The sequence below is a fragment of the Pan paniscus genome, chromosome 1 (assembly GCF_029289425.2).
Source record: "Pan paniscus chromosome 1, NHGRI_mPanPan1-v2.0_pri, whole genome shotgun sequence".
Lineage (NCBI taxonomy): Eukaryota > Metazoa > Chordata > Mammalia > Primates > Hominidae > Pan > Pan paniscus.
This window is the reverse complement of record NC_073249.2, coordinates 227,396,264-227,412,491: the sequence shown is the minus strand read 5'-3', so window position 1 is coordinate 227,412,491 and position 16,228 is coordinate 227,396,264. Positions and strand designations below refer to the sequence as shown.

The following is a 16,228-nucleotide window of genomic DNA, read 5'->3' as shown; positions in this document are numbered from 1 at the left end:
CAAATTGGATGACACTGATCTAACTGGCTGTAGTATCCATTCAAGCATGAGGGAGGTCAGAGCCTGGGAAAGCTCAGGTCCAAACAGCTCTTGAAAGAGGACGTTGCAGGGCAGGCTGCTTTGCACAAAGGGACCTGTAGACACTGAGAACATCAGTATACCAGGAACCAGCCCACCCTTTCACTCTGCCAGACACGAGGCTGTGGGTTACCCATCTTTCCCTGTCTCCTGAACTCATAGCAAAAACAAAAAACTTCACTTGTTTGTTAACACATATAGTTCAAGACGGAAAGGCTTACACTGAAGCAGAAAGGATTGAGGTTTATCAGCATCTTCGCTTTGAGGCCTCATAATGTACTTCCCATGGACTAAAGTTGTTCACTTTCTTTAGAGGATATTAGCTAAAGATGTGGTAAAACCACATTTTTGCAGAAAAGTGAATATTCAAAAACAAATGTATATGGTGATTATTTAATAGTTTTCACTCCACTTCACAACTCAACTTTTGGTTGATGCAAGAGGGATGCAAAGGGAGAATTGTGCTTATAATTCCAGCATTGTGGTGGAATAAAAGAGCAGAGCATTGCAGCTGTTGAATATAGTTTTTTTCTTTTTATAGGCAGTTTTAAGAAGAATGCATTGATTCTACAACATGCTATTGTGAAGCCATCCAGGACTGTTCACTCACTTATTTAAGAAAGGTATATTTTCCACTTGGGGTGTGAGAAAAAGTGTGGTGTTCACTCATTGTTCTTCCTATCTGGCTTTTATTTTTCTTACTTTTAGAGAAAATAAGAGAAGTATCCCTGAAGGATGAAATATCCTCAAATATGAAAATGTCTGCTCTCTGAAGACCAACTGTCTTAGTCTGCTTTTTGCTGCTGTAACAGAATACCACAGACTTGGTAATTTATAAACAGTAGAAGTCTATTTGGCTTATGCTTCTGGAGGCTGGGAAGTCCCAGATTAAGGGGCTGCATCTGGCAAGGGCTTCTCGCTGCCTTATAACATGGCAGAAGGCACCATGTGGTGAGACAGTGAGGAAGGGCTGATTTCACTTTCACAGCAAACCCACTCCCATGATAATGGCATTAATCCATTCAGCAGGGCAGAGCCTTCGTGACCCCATCACCTCTTAAGGCTCCTGCTCAGCATGGTTGCACTGGGGTTAAATTTCTAACACCTGAACTTTGGGGACATGTTCAAACCATAGCCAGGGCCCTGAGAAACCCATTTCCACTGACTTCAAAATAGTTCATGAAAATGGAGTGCTGAGAGAGCAGCAGGGCATTCACAAGAATGGTTTTGAGAGGCCTCACTGTGCCAGGCACGGCCCTCAAGGCAGGCAGCTCTGCACAGCCCCCCATGGCAGCAGCTGGTCAGGCTGCCCAAACTCACCACTTTGGAATCACTTCAGCACCACCTATCTTCACTTGAAATCAATTGTCTGCAGATTTTAAACTCGTTTCTATGTGCCCAGTAGGCAGAGAAGCCTTCAGAGAAGGATCCTGACTCGGTGGTTTGTGCAGTGACATTTGGCAGTGTTTGCTCGGCAAGCGAGTCTTTGAGGCTGCCCTCATGCTGCTCAGTGGGCACACCAAGAACGAGAGCTGGCCAGGGATGACGGACGCATCTAGGCCTTCTCGGCCTAAGGGCAAGTCCCATTCTTCCTTGATAGGACTTTAGATGTACCAGTCAGCAAATGTCATCCCCCTCTGCATTCATGTCATGCTGTGCAGGGAATGCTAAACAGAGGCAGATCTAAACTTAGGAGTTAGGCTTCTTCTCCATGGAGATGTGGATCTGCACAGACAAAGTGACCAAGTGGGATTTTCCTGCTATTTCAAGGACTGCTGCTGCACCCTGCTGGCTCTTCCTGCACTCCCTGCCTCCAGGAATGACTGTGTCTCTTTGAGTTAGTGAAGTCATCAACTTTTTTTTTAAATCTCTTTTTATTATTATTATTATTATACTTTAAGTTTTAGGGTACATGTGCACAATGTGCAAGTTAGTTACATATGTATACATGTGCCATGCTGGTGCGCTGCACCCACTAACTCGTCTTCTAGCATTAGGTATATCTCCCAATGCTATCCCTCCCCCCTCCTCCCACCCCACAACAGTCCCCAGAGTGTGATGTTCCCCTTCCTGTGTCCATGTGTTCTCATTGTTCAATTCCCACCTATGAGTGAGAATATGCGGTGTTTGGTTTTTTGTTCTTGCGATAGTTTACTGAGAATGATGATTTCCAATTTCATCCATGTCCCTACAAAGGACATGAACTCATCATTTTTTATGGCTGCATAGTATTCCGTGGTGTATATGTGCCACATTTTCTTAATCCAGTCTATCGTTGTTGGACATTCGGGTTGGTTCCAAGTCTTTGCTATTGTGAATAATGCCGCAATAAACATACGTATGCATGTGTCTTTATAGCAGCATGATTTATAGTCCTTTGGGTATATACCCAGTAATGGGATGGCTGGGTCAAATGGTATTTCTAGTTCTAGATCCCTCATCAACCTTTTTAAAAAGCATTTAGGAGCTGCTGGTTGTAAATGATCACTGAGAAATAGTATTTCCCTCACTTGTAGCTATCTGCTTCTCTTTTTGGTTCTGGAACATTCTAGAACCTTGGAAGGTGGCTGCGGCTGAGTCTCAGCCAGCAGGGTTGCCCAGTGCCCCTTGTCACCCCCCGAGCAACACAAGGCAGGCTGCGGTTACTCTGGGTCTGTGCGTCTGGGATCATAGTTTTTAAATCTGCCCCAGGGTCCTCCAGTCCCAGCTGTGGAAAGTCACCCTCAGAGGGTGAGGCGGGCGGCGCGCCTCTGTGTGAGTGTCCCCATCCTTCACAGCGAGTTTGTGTGTACTGAATCCCAGACTCTTGGAGGCTGAAGGGTTACAGAGGTCGTGTGTCTCACGTCGCCACTTCACAGTTGAGGACCCCGTGACCCGCTTTGCTCAGTGGCTGCGCAAGATGAGTAATGACCTGAAACAGGGAAAATGTCTTGGATACATCTTGCGTAATGAGGAGAAAAATGCAGCCATGTTGCAGCCTGATAAAATACTCTGCCAGTATCCTGCCATAAAATGACAGGCGAATTTTCAGTAACAGATTCTCTAATAGTTCTATGGTCTTCTAGATGCTAAACTGTTTAAGTATCTACATTTTCTAAGCCCGCCTAATGGAAATATTCTCAAAAAACATAAGCCCTTTATTCTTTCTCAAATAGGTTACATTAGTTATAATATACACTCTGGAGGTGACTTGACCTGTCATTGTGAACAACTATTGCTCTTGGACGACCCAGGACATAGGCCAGCCAGTACGTACCCCAGTGTGTTGGAGAATCGCGCTCGGCTTCTTCCTCTGTGCTGAGTCATGAAAGTTGCCGGAGCAGGTGCAGTTACACAACCTCCAGGCAACATCACATGATCGTTCAAAAAATAATCATCAAGTCCAGGATGCAGCATCTGTCTCAGTTTTGGGCATAGGATGACAGTCTGAAATACACTTACTGAATTTGAATAAGAACGGGCTCAGGTCAGTGATTATCGCTGGTGCCTTATCAACGCCCTGTGGCTTTTCAGCATTAGTCCCCATATCCTCGACCGGTGTGGCACTGAGAGCAGCTAACTGTTGCCCTCATTGGTTCCCAGTTGGCTTCCATGACTGGTCAGGGTCAGGTCCACTGCCAACAGGCTGGTGTTGAAGCCCTTGGAGAAACACAGACATTCTGACCCTAAATTATGCTTTCAATGCCATGTGTTTTCTTATCACAAAAATCCTCGTTCTCAAGTTTCTTCTTTCTTTATTTTCATTTCATTTCATTTTTTACCATTCCTCCACAATTCATTGCCCAAATCTACTTTTTACTCAATTTACTTGCTTTGGTCATTTTTCAATATAGCACTTTAATTTCTTAGGCAAATATTTTCAACATTCTCCTGTTTTCTCAAGGATGTATGTTTTCTCCCCAAGTATGATCCTGTTTAAGGACTGGATTTAGGATAACTACTTAGAGGTTAAAAGTCACAAGGGTGTATGGATGAGGCTGGAGTGATCTGGGACCAAAGGTATGGGTGATAAAGCAGAGTATCTAAGTAGCTCCTGTGATTGGTGTCTTTAAAAAAGTAATAATGCATTTGCTTATTTTAGAGACAGGGTCTCACTATGTTGCCCAGGCTAGACTTGAACTCCTGGGCTCAAGGGATCCTCCCACCTCAGCCTCCTAAGTAGCTGAAACTGCAGGCATGAGTCACCACACTCAACTCAGTATCTTTTTTTTTTTTTTTTTTTTGGAGACAGAGTCTCGCTTTGTCCCCCAGGCTGGAGTGCAGTGCTGTGATCTCAGCTCACTGCAATCTCCACCTCCCGGGTTCTAGCTATTCTGCTGCCTCAGCCTCCTGAGTAGGTGGGATTACAGGCGTGCGCCACCATGCCCGTCTAATTTTTGTATTTTCAGTAGAGACGCGGTTTCGCCATCTTGGCCAGGCTGGTCTTGAACTCCTGACCTCAAGTGATCTGCCCGCCTTGGCCTCCCAAAGTGCTGGGATTACAGGCATGAGCCACTGTGCCCTGCCTAGCTCACTATCTTTCAATCAGTAGAGATTCTTTAGTTATTTTTTAACTCCATGGATCCCAAGCTTTGATTTTTGTTTTCCAAACAAATTGCATTTATAAATAATAATTTTTATTTATAATCAACAGACATCTAGGCTTGCTGTCAAGGCTTCTGATCAACATGAGATGACCGCCGTGTGGTAAACTGATGAACCCCGACCCTGATCAACGTGAGATGACCGCCGTGTGGTAAACTGATGAACCCCGACCCTGATCAACGTGAGATGACCGCCGTGTGGTAAACTGATGAACCCCGACCCTGATCAACGTGAGATGACCGCCGTGTGGTAAACTGATGAACCCCGACCCTGATCAACGTGAGATGACCGCCGTGTGGTAAACTGATGAACCCCGACCCTGATCAACGTGAGATGACCGCCGTGTGGTAAACTGATGAACCCCGACCCTGATCAACGTGAGATGACCGCCGTGTGGTAAACTGATGAACCCCGACCCTGATCAACGTGAGATGACCGCCGTGTGGTAAACTGATGAACCCCGACCCTGATCAACGTGAGATGACCGCCGTGTGGTAAACTGATGAACCCCGACCCTGATCAATGTGAGATGACCGCCGTGTGGTAAACTGATGAACCCCGACCCTGATGAACGTGAGATGACCGCCGTGTGGTAAACTGATGAACCCCGACCCTGATCAACGTGAGATGACCGCCGTGTGGTAAACTGATGAACCCCGACCCTGATGAACGTGAGATGACCGCCGTGTGGTAAACTGATGAACCCTGACCCTGATCAACATGAGATGGCCGCAGTGTAGTAAACTGATGAACCCTGACCCATTAGGCTTTGGCTACAGAATGTGGAAATAAGTTGTGTTACTACATGTGTGTAATCCTAGGGTTCAGGACACAGGCCGGGAGGTTCCATAGAGTGATGGGTTGTGCAGGTAACTCATCCTCTAGTCCTCTGTAAGCCCCTAGAAGGAAGAAATTATGTCCTTTAGACTAATAAAATTCCTCCAAACCAAATACAGCACCTACTGTGAAGACACAAAGATACTTTTAGAATAGTAAAAACTTTATCCATTGAGAAATTCCTTAATGAAACAGTATCCAAGAAGTCATTTGCCAGCAGATTTCTTAGAGGTGCAATAAAGAAGAGGACATTGCCAGTTGTCACAGCAGCTGCAATAGCTCCTCTCTATTGTTAAACAGTGACATATCTTGTACAGGTTTTCAGTTGACAATCAATTTTAAAGATTAGTTTCGGTCCCCATCAATCAATTATTTATTAACCCATCAATAAAAATTTAAATGCTCTGTGAGGTACAATAGCTATTAAAAGAGACAGAGGCACTTTCTGTGTCCAGAGGGGCTTTTAGTCTGCCCTGGAAAGCAAGATGTGTGCAGATGAGTGACGCAGTGCATCGTGTGGATGCAAAGGGAGGGACTCACATGGGAACCAGAGGAGCTGCAAAGGGAGGCAGCGGGGACTGGTGGGTCGAGACCTGGAAATAACACTCGAATAGGCAACAAAGGCTTCCGTTCCTCTTCCATGCACTTCAGTCCTTGAAGAACATCTCACCACGGAATTCCACAGTGTACCAAGCGATTCCACAGCTTGATGGCACACTCTCCTTTCTCAGCATTCTTGAAAATGGCATGTGAGCCAAGCCATCTTACTGAGAAATTACCTTAAACCATTTGATGAACCAAAAATATTTTGTAATACCCATCTCCGACATGAGGTAGGCAAATCACACAGAAACAGTGAGGTCTTCTGAGTCATATTTATCCGAAAAATCACAGCTTGGGTGCATGTGAAGCCAGAGGAGCACTCCTGGGGCCTGCGGTGCCATCGCTCAGCTCCCCTGGGCTTCACATGGCCATGGAGCACCCAGCAAGTGCAGGCTCTGAGCCTTCAGGGAGGGGCGGCATCAGCCAGCACCATCGTCTCCTGGGTCTCGTGCCTCTTACTTGGTTGCGGTGTTGTCAGGGCCAGAATGGGGCAGTTCCGGGTGACATCCAGGTGTGGTTGCTGACACGGAGCACAGGTGAGGTTCACTGAGGTAAGTGGGCCATGGCCTTGGGCTTCTAGTGCAGAGCACACCATCCACTCAGCATGTGAACCCAGCTCCAAAGTGTATGTGTGCATGTGTGTACGTGTGCACATTGCGCATGTCTCTGTGTATGCATGTGCTTTGATGCATGTTGATGTAGGGTGTATCTGTGTATTGTGTATGCACACATACGAGCATATGTTTGTGTACATGAATTTGTATTGCACATGTGTTTAATGTGAACACGTATGTGTTGTCATGTGTATGTGTTCACATGCATGTGTCTGTGTACTATGTGCAACAATGTGTGCATGTGCGTATATGTGGGTTTATGTTTGTACAGTGTGTGTAGTGTGTGTACACATATACACCTGTGTGCATGTGTACATGGTATTTAAGCATGTTTGCACGTGTGTTTGTGCTTGCATGTGCTGTGTGTTTGTGTTGGTGGGATGTGGGGAGGCTGCTGTGGAGACAAAAGCTGGAGAGAACTTGGTAGAGTAACCCAGGTCGGGAAATGGCACCTGCAAAGGAAGGCTGGAGTGCCTGGGATTCACGTTGAAATGGCCAATCCATCAGCTGGGCTGGACACAGCCATCACGCTGGGCAGCTGTGAGGTTAAAACAGAAAGTCTGGGCTGTAGGGAGGCTGAGAATTGAGATGCATGTATGAGATGAGTCACGAGGGCCAAGTGGTGTGTGTGAGAAAGCAGGCACAGCACCACTAAACACTAAGGAGATTTCAGGGGAGTTACGGGTGGAGGGAGGACATCAGATCTACCCTGGAAGTTAAACGTGTTTTGAGTGCATTAAATACTATGGGCCACAGACGACTTGTCTCTGTATCTACTCTTTTATAAATGAAGTAAAGTTCTTGGGAAATACTTTTCTCACTGTAAAGCTCACAATCTATCTTGCAAAAAATATTTTAAATTCCATCTCAAATAAGCCAGGGTGAAAAGGGAGCCTGTGCACCAGACACTGCCAGCCTTGCCTGGCTCTCGCCTTCTTGCTCTTCCTTCCCCACCTGCTGGGGATTTTCTTAACGATGGAGATGGGTTTGGGTTTGTCCTGCTGTGCTCTGCTCCCCATTCCCGGATCCAAGGTCCTGCCTCTGTCCTGTCCCCTGAGCCACCTCAGGGATGCAGGGTCCCCCACCTGGTCAAGTGCCCAGTGCTGTGCTGTCATTTGCAAGTTCTTCCTGTGACTGAACTCCAAATGGCACTGGGACTGCTGACTCCACCCACTGGACACCCCGTGTTCTTGCTTTTGGGGTTTCTGAAACAGCCCCAAGACTCTGGGCATCTTGATTTTGCTCCCATTGCTTCTCAGGACGCCCTGCTCCTGTGGTTTGCAGCCCCGGTCTTCTCTTCGAGGACGCCTCTGCTCTTCTGCCTCACACTCGGATTGGACCTTCTTCAGCACAGCCAGTGGCCGAGGCTTCCTCCCTGGGGCTCAGTGGAGCAGGACAGATGCTGCATCCAAACTCTTCCATTGGGTTCCAGTCTGTTCCAGTCATGCCCTTGAGCCTCTAAAGCTCCTAGGTAAGAGACATAGCAGCTGACAGCACTTCCCACTCAATTTGGGTGGACTCCAGCCTCCCCAGCAACAATAAGAGATCAAAGGCATCGTCGAGGAAGCAGCTTGCTGAAACGCTGAGTGCCCGCCACTCTCAGGTCAGGTGGGACCGGCAGGCCAGCGTGAGTTCCTGAACACTTGGTTCTCAATACTGGCCACAGCCACACTGTAAGGGGAAACAAGAGGGCACTGTATGCAAACATCTCTTGAACTCTGGAGTCTGCTCACCTTCCTGCCTCAAGCCCCTCTCCCACGTGGTCCAGTCACCATTCTCCACAGAGACTACCCTAAAACCCAGTGACTCTCGTGTGCCTGCAGAATGGCACAACCCTTTCTCATAGCAGCACTCCTGTTTAATCAGAGGGATGTTAACGACCAAGTCATATTTGCTCGATTTGTGTTCAATATATTTCATTTCTACCGATAAAACTTAAAAATATCCCCACACATGCATTGCCTATTAAAGAGTATCTTCCAGGTACACCTCCCTTACACATCAGTTAACTTGATAATTTCTTCCCATTCTTGTGCAATAAATTTCCTTCCTGATCAGCTCTGTCCAGCAGCAACAATAATCCACGTAGAGACATGCAAACTAAAAGTCCGTTAGTGGAGGCACAAAGCTGATGAGGCTTGGAAAAAAATGACCGATTTGATTAAAATTAGGACCCACGGGAGTGGAGCTCTGCCTATTTTAGAGGCAAAGTAAATGCCTGGGAGTCCAATGACTGACATTCTGTTTGAGGTTTCTAATCACAAGGAAGATGGAGAAAATGCAGAACAAGTGGTCAAGAACAGGGAGATAATAAATAGAATATTTATGGGCTGAGGAAAACAATTACCAGGGGAAAGCCCAAGAAGCAAAGATGAACAGAGAACGTGCTGACTGCGCTGGTTTGGAAAGGCCTAATGACCAAAGGAGGAGAGGCATTATGAGGAGCAGTGACCGAGTGGGCAGGACCCACGGGGATCAGGAAAGGTGCACGGGGGGAAATGAGAGGCCTGAGCAGCTTCCCAGCGAAGGTTTTTGAAGCACGGTTTGATTTTCTCTCTCCCCCTCACCATCCCCAAATTTTAGTTGTGACTATCTCCAGGTACATGGCTTGCGACAGGCATTATATAAAAACTAATGTGAGTTTAATTTTAAAATCTTAGCCATTTTCTGGAACTTAAATATCAAAGAGAAAATGTCCACATATGATGTTAATTGACGTTTGTCTCACTGGTGATTTGTGCTGATTCAATTCCTTTTTTTGTTTTTTTCTTAAGGGGTCAGTTTTAGAATTGGGAGATAGGTGTATAACATATGACTATACAGCACAGGTTGGTTTTTTAACATATAGAAATATCTGCCTTTAAATGAGAACTGAAAACGGAGCTTCTTGGAGGCCACCTACTGGTGGCAGTGATCTGACCGCTGTTTAAGCTTTCTTTGAACTCCTTTTTTTAAAACAGCCTCCATAATCAATGATGTACGATCTACTCTCTCGTGGTAAAACTTACTCAGTGAAGAGTGTGTTTTATTTTCTGAGGAGCTGAACTGTTCCAATCTGAGTATTCTGAATAAGGACAGTGGTCGAGCATGAGTGATGTCATCTGGGCTTAAAAATAAGTGGGCCTAAAATCTGATTGTTTTCATACATTGTTCAGATATTGACACAAACAGCAATTTATTTTGTAAAAAATGACTGGTATCCGGAACTTGCAACAGCTGTGTGTGGCTTGAAGGGAGATGAAGTGGTGAAGGCCTGGTTTCCACCGAAGCTCTCACAGCCCAGCCTTTCACTGTGTGGCCGGGGGAAGGGTGCTCCGGGTGGGGGACGGGAATGGTGGGACTGGGGATGCCACGCGACAAGGCTGCTGGCCTGGAAGGTGGTCACGTGGAGAACCGCAGGAGATGAGATTGGAAAGTAGTAATAAGCCATGTGGATAAGAACAGAGGAGTGAGTTTTAAGGGGGACGTCCTGAAATGCCGCTCATGTCGTTTCAGTTCCATAGACCACAGGAAATGCAGGCGAGAGGGCAGCCCGGCAGGAAGGAAGGAAGAGGGTGGTGTTGAGCCAGGTGAGTGTGGAGCCGCCCAGGGCACCGTGCTGTGTTATAGCTCAGGCATCGGGTGCTTCTGCCAAACCCTTCAGCACCTGGTTTGGGGCCAAACGTCCTTCCTGTGTGAGAGAAGGCAGAGCCTAGGCAGCATTCCAAACCCCATCCAGGTGGGAGGCTGAGTGCAGAGCAAACGGAGCCCAGCACTCCAGAACCGTGTCCCTTCACTGCCATGATCACGTCACAAACAGCGAGGCTTGGAGAGGACTTGAGAGCTCCTTCAATGCCATCTTCCATCCACTGCGTGAGCCAGAATAGAAAAAAAGGAATAAGAAGAGGTCGGTTAAGCTCTCTATTAAGTTGAGAAAATGGGAACTTCAGGTGATCATGTGAGATATTCAAGTTAAAAAAATTATTTAAAAAGCACATTCTTATTAAAATTTTAGAAAGTACAGAGAAGGAAATTTTAATAACCTACACCTAGAACACTAAGATCCTGGTAACGTAGAAAAATGTGTAGTTAATGCCTTGATGGATTCTTTTCTATTTTTTTCTCTAGCAATATTTATGTCTATCCACAGAAAGCATATTCATGTATTTGCATGGCTAATATATTTTATGTAAAGTTCTATATATTTCTCAACATTTCACTTAATATTTCTTTATAAACATTTTTCCAGTGGGTAAAAATTTTTCAAAACAGTAATTTTAATGACTATATAACATTTCATTGCATTTATATATCATTTATTATTTAACTACTTCATCATTTTGGATTCACATATTTTCAATAATTTCCATTATAATAATACTGTCATGATATCTTTGTACAAGAATATTTATATTTCTAATTATTTCCTTAGTCTAGTATCCTAAAAACTAAAATTCCTACATCAAAAGGTCAATGTGTATCACGGCTCTTGATTGACATATTGATTTCCATGAAGCTTTCATCAATTAACCCATGAATAGTGTCTGCAAGTGCCCCTTGCCCCATACCTTCAACAATGTGGACTCTCATGGGAAGTATCTAAATCTCACTTCAGAATTGCAGCCCTGAGTTATTAAACACAATTCTGCCAGTGCCCCTTGCCCCGTACCTTCAACTATGTGGACTCTTATGGGAAGTATCTAAATCTCACTTCAGAATTGCAGCCCTGAGTTATTAAACACACCTCTGCAAGTGCCCCTCGCCCCGTACCTTCCACAATGTGGACTCTCATGGGAAGTATCTAAATCTCACTTCAGAATTGCAGCCCTGAGTTATTAAACACACCTCTACTACACCTATGAAATTGTCTACAAATTGTCTTAGTTTCTTTTCAGCTTTGATTTCTAGAATTGCATGACATTGAAGACAAATGATATAATACCCATAAAGAAGGTTTTATGACCTCTTTCATTATCTCCAACAATCAGAAAGGCAAATTCACAGCAGAGGGCTGAGAAATCTTATCTGAAAATTAACTAAAATGCTGCTTTTGTCAACAGAATAACTTGGGCTTCATTTCATTCCACAATTTCCTGTGTACTGTTTATTACAAGAAGAAAAAATTTCCTGCCATACAAAATGCTCCATGCAGGTAGAACCAGGAAGCTAAAGAAACCTGAGGAAGGTGCTAGAATCATCACTACCTTTTTTTTTTTTTTTTTTTTTTTATGGAGACAGGGTCTTGCTCTTCACCCAGGCTGCAGTGCAGTGGTACAATCTTGGCTCACTACAACCTCCACCTCCAGGGGCTCAAGCGATCCTCCCACCTCAGCCTCCTGAGTAGCTGGGACCACAGGCAAACGCCACTGTGCCCAGCTAATTTTTAAACTTTTTTGTAGCAACAAGGTCTCACTATGTTGCCCAGGCTGGTCTTGGACTCCTGGGCTCAAACAGTCCTCCCGCCTTGGTCTCCCAAAATGCTGGCATTCCAGGCAGGAGCCACTGTACCTGGCCCCACCTTCTTTTTGCTGCAGGCTGAGCACAGGAGAAGTTGAATTTATCAGGGAACCTAAAGACATGCCCTTCTTTGAAGGCAGAAGTCCTGTCCACGTCAAATGCCCTCCCTCCATCCCTCCCAGCTCCCCAGTCATCCTTCCTATTCTAGGCTCCAGGAGCGAGACCTCCTCCCTGTGCCTGCTAACGTCAGTGCCACGGGTCCTCTTTGGTTCTCCTGCCCACCTTCTCTGACTCTGCCCAACACCCACGGGCCAGAGGCCCTTTTCCTTCTTGGCACTTCTCGGTGGTGTAGCAGGATGAGCCACGGACAAAACCCCTCAGACGCCGGGTTAAGGAATGATTTGGTTTTATTCGGCCAGGACCTTCCGCGGACTCAAGTCTCAAGAAACGAACTCTCTGAAGACAGAGTTCCTGGCCCTTTTAAGGGTTTACAACTCTAAGGGGTTCCACGTGAAAGGGTCGTGATAGATTGAGAGCACATGCGTTTAGAGTGGGGTGGGGGGTTAATCTTTTCACCTCAGGCCTGATCATCGGTGGCACCAGCTGGTCTTGTAGATTGAGAGCACATGCGTTTAGAGTGGGGTGGGGGGTTAATCTTTTCACCTCAGGCCTGATCATCGGTGGCACCAGCTGGTCTTGTAGATTGAGAGCACATGCGTTTAGAGTGGGGTGGGGGGTTAATCTTTTCACCTCAGGCCTGATCATCGGTGGCACCAGCTGGTCTTGTAGATTGAGAGCACATGCGTTTAGAGTGGGGTGGGGGGGTTAATCTTTTCACCTCAGGCCTGATCATCGGTGGCACCAGCTGGTCTTGTAGATTGAGAGCACATGTGTTTAGAGTGGGGTGGGGGGTTAATCTTTTCACCTCAGGCCTGATCATCGGTGGCACCAGCTGGTCTTGTAGATTGAGAGCACATGCGTTTAGAGTGGGGTGGGGGTTAATCTTTTCACCTCAGGCCTGATCATCGGTGGCACCAGCTGGTCTTGTAGATTGAGAGCACATGTGTTTAGAGTGGGGTGGGGGTTAATCTTTTCACCTCAGGCCTGATCATCGGTGGCACCAGCTGGTCTTGTAGATTGAGAGCACATGCGTTTAGAGTGGGGTGGGGGGTTAATCTTTTCACCTCAGGCCTGATCATCGGTGGCACCAGCTGGTCTTGTAGATTGAGAGCACATGCGTTTAGAGTGGGGTGGGGGGTTAATCTTTTCACCTCAGGCCTGATCATCGGTGGCACCAGCTGGTCTTGTAGATTGAGAGCACATGCGTTTAGAGTGGGGTGGGGATTAATCTTTTCACCTCAGGCCTGATCATCAGTGGCACCAGCTGGTCTTATAGATTGAGAGCACATGCGTTTAGAGTGGGGTGGGGGGGTTAATCTTTTCACCTCAGGCCTGATCATCGGTGGCACCAGCTGGTCTTGTAGATTGAGAGCACATGCGTTTAGAGTGGGGTGGGGGTTAATCTTTTCACCTCAGGCCTGATCATCGGTGGCACCAGCTGGTCTTGTAGATTGAGAGCACATGTGTTTAGAGTGGGGTGGGGGTTAATCTTTTCACCTCAGGCCTGATCATCGGTGGCACCAGCTGGTCTTGTAGATTGAGAGCACATGCGTTTAGAGTGGGGTGGGGGGGTTAATCTTTTCACCTCAGGCCTGATCATCAGTGGCACCAGCTGGTCTTGCCACTGACTTCATTCCTGTTGTTTTTCAACGTTTACTTCCTCCTCCTCTTCAGACAGGAGACAGTAAGAGAAATGGCCTCTCTCCTCAGCGGCACAATGGACTTTAGACATCGCGCCTGTTTTGTACTCTCCAAGCCGGACTTCTCTACTCGCTGGCCTGGCGCTGATGCCCAGAGGCCCCCTGTGCTTGTGGTCGTGGCCTTAGACAGTTCCCTGCCCTTCGTAAGTACTAACTTAACTCTTGAATGTGGACGTTTTAAGCTGACTTTTCTTCTTAGCCCTCTGTAAGAGTTTCTAATCTCCCCACAGCAGTCAATGTAATTATTTTCACCCAGGGTGTTGGCCCTGGCTGCTTCGATTTTAAAGTAATCTCTCATTTTGCTGAGGAGAATTTATTAAAGTAAATGACTGTTTTCTCCTGTCATGTCACATTAAAATGTGGAGAGAACTGGTTGTAGGGGCAGTCAAACGGGCTGTGAGACTCTTCGAGCAGCCATGCATCTCCTGGACAGCTCGAACACTGATCAGGGAGGAGATACTGAAAATAAGAAATACGAATTGCCTTTATATGTGTGTATGAGTATAGACACATACATCATGTACATATATGTGTGTATGTGCATATGTGTGCATGTGAAGATGGATAGATGATAGATACATAGGTGATTTATGTATAGGTAGATGACAGATATTGGTAATTAATTGATAGTAGATAGGCTGATAGTATATAGATGATTGATAGATGGATGATAGATCATTGATAGATGATAGGTAGATAGTAGATAGATTATAGGTAGATAAATAGATGGATGATGGATGGATGATAGATACTTGATTGATAGATGATAGGTAGATAGTAGATAGATGATAATGATAGATGATAGGTAGATAGTAGATGTGATAGGTAGATGGTAGATAGAGATGATGATAGATGGATGATAGATGGATGGATGGATGATAGGTGATTGATAGATGGTAGATAGGTGGATGGTAGATAGAGATGGTAGATAAATAGATGGATGATGGATGGATGATAGATAGCTGATAGTAGATAAGGTAGATAGTAGATAGATGATAGATGGATGGATGATAGATGATTGATAGAGAGATAGAGAGAGAGAGAAGGATGATAGACTGAGCATCATAACTTCACTGAATGCTACCAGTTGGATTCAAAAGTCAGCAAACTGAAACGTCGAATTTCAGCCAGCTATCAGAAATATTGTAATCTGACAACAAAAGATAAACAAGGGGACATGGAAGTGGCAGCTATTCCAGAAGCTGCACCTCTCAGCATGGGCACAGAGCCACAGAAGTGGAGCCAGAGTCCTCTCCACATCTCCTCTGGGTCGGCGTTATCATTGTCACAATGGGTGGAGGCTGGACCTTGTGAAGGCAAAGGCATACGATGCTTTCTTGCTTCTGCTGTTTGGTGACTCCCTTACTCATTCCCTCTGCGGTGGCTGAGGGGCTGATGATCAGTTCCTCTGCCCAGAATGCCCTGACCATGCTGGGTGTCTGTCCTCCCTAGACCTAGGTCTGCAGGATGACAAGGACCCTGCAGCAGAAACTCCTCTGTCTCTTCCCTGAGCACCGTCTTCCATGCTGCCTGACTATGGTGCTGGTTCCCCTCTGATATGGAGATGGGTGGAGAATGACCAGGATATTTTATGTGGCAATGGGGGTTGAAGCCCACTTCAAAATGGCTTAGGATAAGTGACCAAAAGTCCCAGTGTGAGCATCAGGCATGGCTGGATCCAGGTGCTCAGCACCATCTGGAAATTTGTCTCCATCTTTGACTCTGCTGTCTCTGTGTGGGCTTCATTTCTAAGATGGTTTTCTCTGCACAGCTGTAACAAAGCTCAGGGCTTGCATGATGCTTTGCAGCCAGTACATCAGAGAGGACTTTCCCTCAAGACTTCTGGCAAAATTTGGGGTAACATGCTGTTCTTGCTGGGGTCAGGAGCCGTCTTGCACCAATCTCAGAGGCCAGGGGATGGAGAACTCTCCTAGGGTAGTCCCAGGTTCTGTGCCTCCCCTGAAAACACAAGGTCGGAGCCTCCCCATCCAAATTAATGCTCAGACTGTCAGGGAGGAATGACTTCCAAAGAAAAACCAAGGGCCCTTATGAAGAAAAGGAAGGGGTGCACCTACAGTTGCCAGTTCTGTTTGGAAGTGAGGGAGGGGAGGGCAGATTCCCTTGGCTTGTTCCCTAGGACAGCTGTACTTAGGTTTTACTACACAGTCCACTGAAAATGCTTCTCTCATTAGTGTTGTGCCTCTCTCATGCCTCTTTCCTTGGATAAAGAGCAAGCACATTACGAGCCACACTTGG

General features: G+C 46.1%; 1 protein-coding gene across 10 annotated transcripts in view; it reads left to right on the top strand.

Moving 5' to 3' along the window:
* LOC100970807 (tubulin beta-8 chain-like) overlaps positions 1-16,228 on the top strand; it is a 61,487-nt gene that overhangs the window by 22,595 nt on the left and 22,664 nt on the right. For 5 of the 10 annotated variants that reach the window (XM_063595320.1, XM_063595324.1, XM_063595322.1 and 2 more), the window contains 3 exons: positions 4,712-8,187; positions 10,212-10,285; positions 13,947-14,115. The gene's annotated coding sequence lies outside the window, so the exon portion shown is untranslated. Of the gene's footprint in view, positions 1-619; positions 702-786; positions 906-4,711; positions 8,188-10,211; positions 10,286-13,946; positions 14,116-16,228 lie in introns of all 10 variants that reach the window. The other 5 variants (XM_063595310.1, XM_063595308.1, XM_063595326.1 and 2 more) reach the window with 3 other exon arrangements.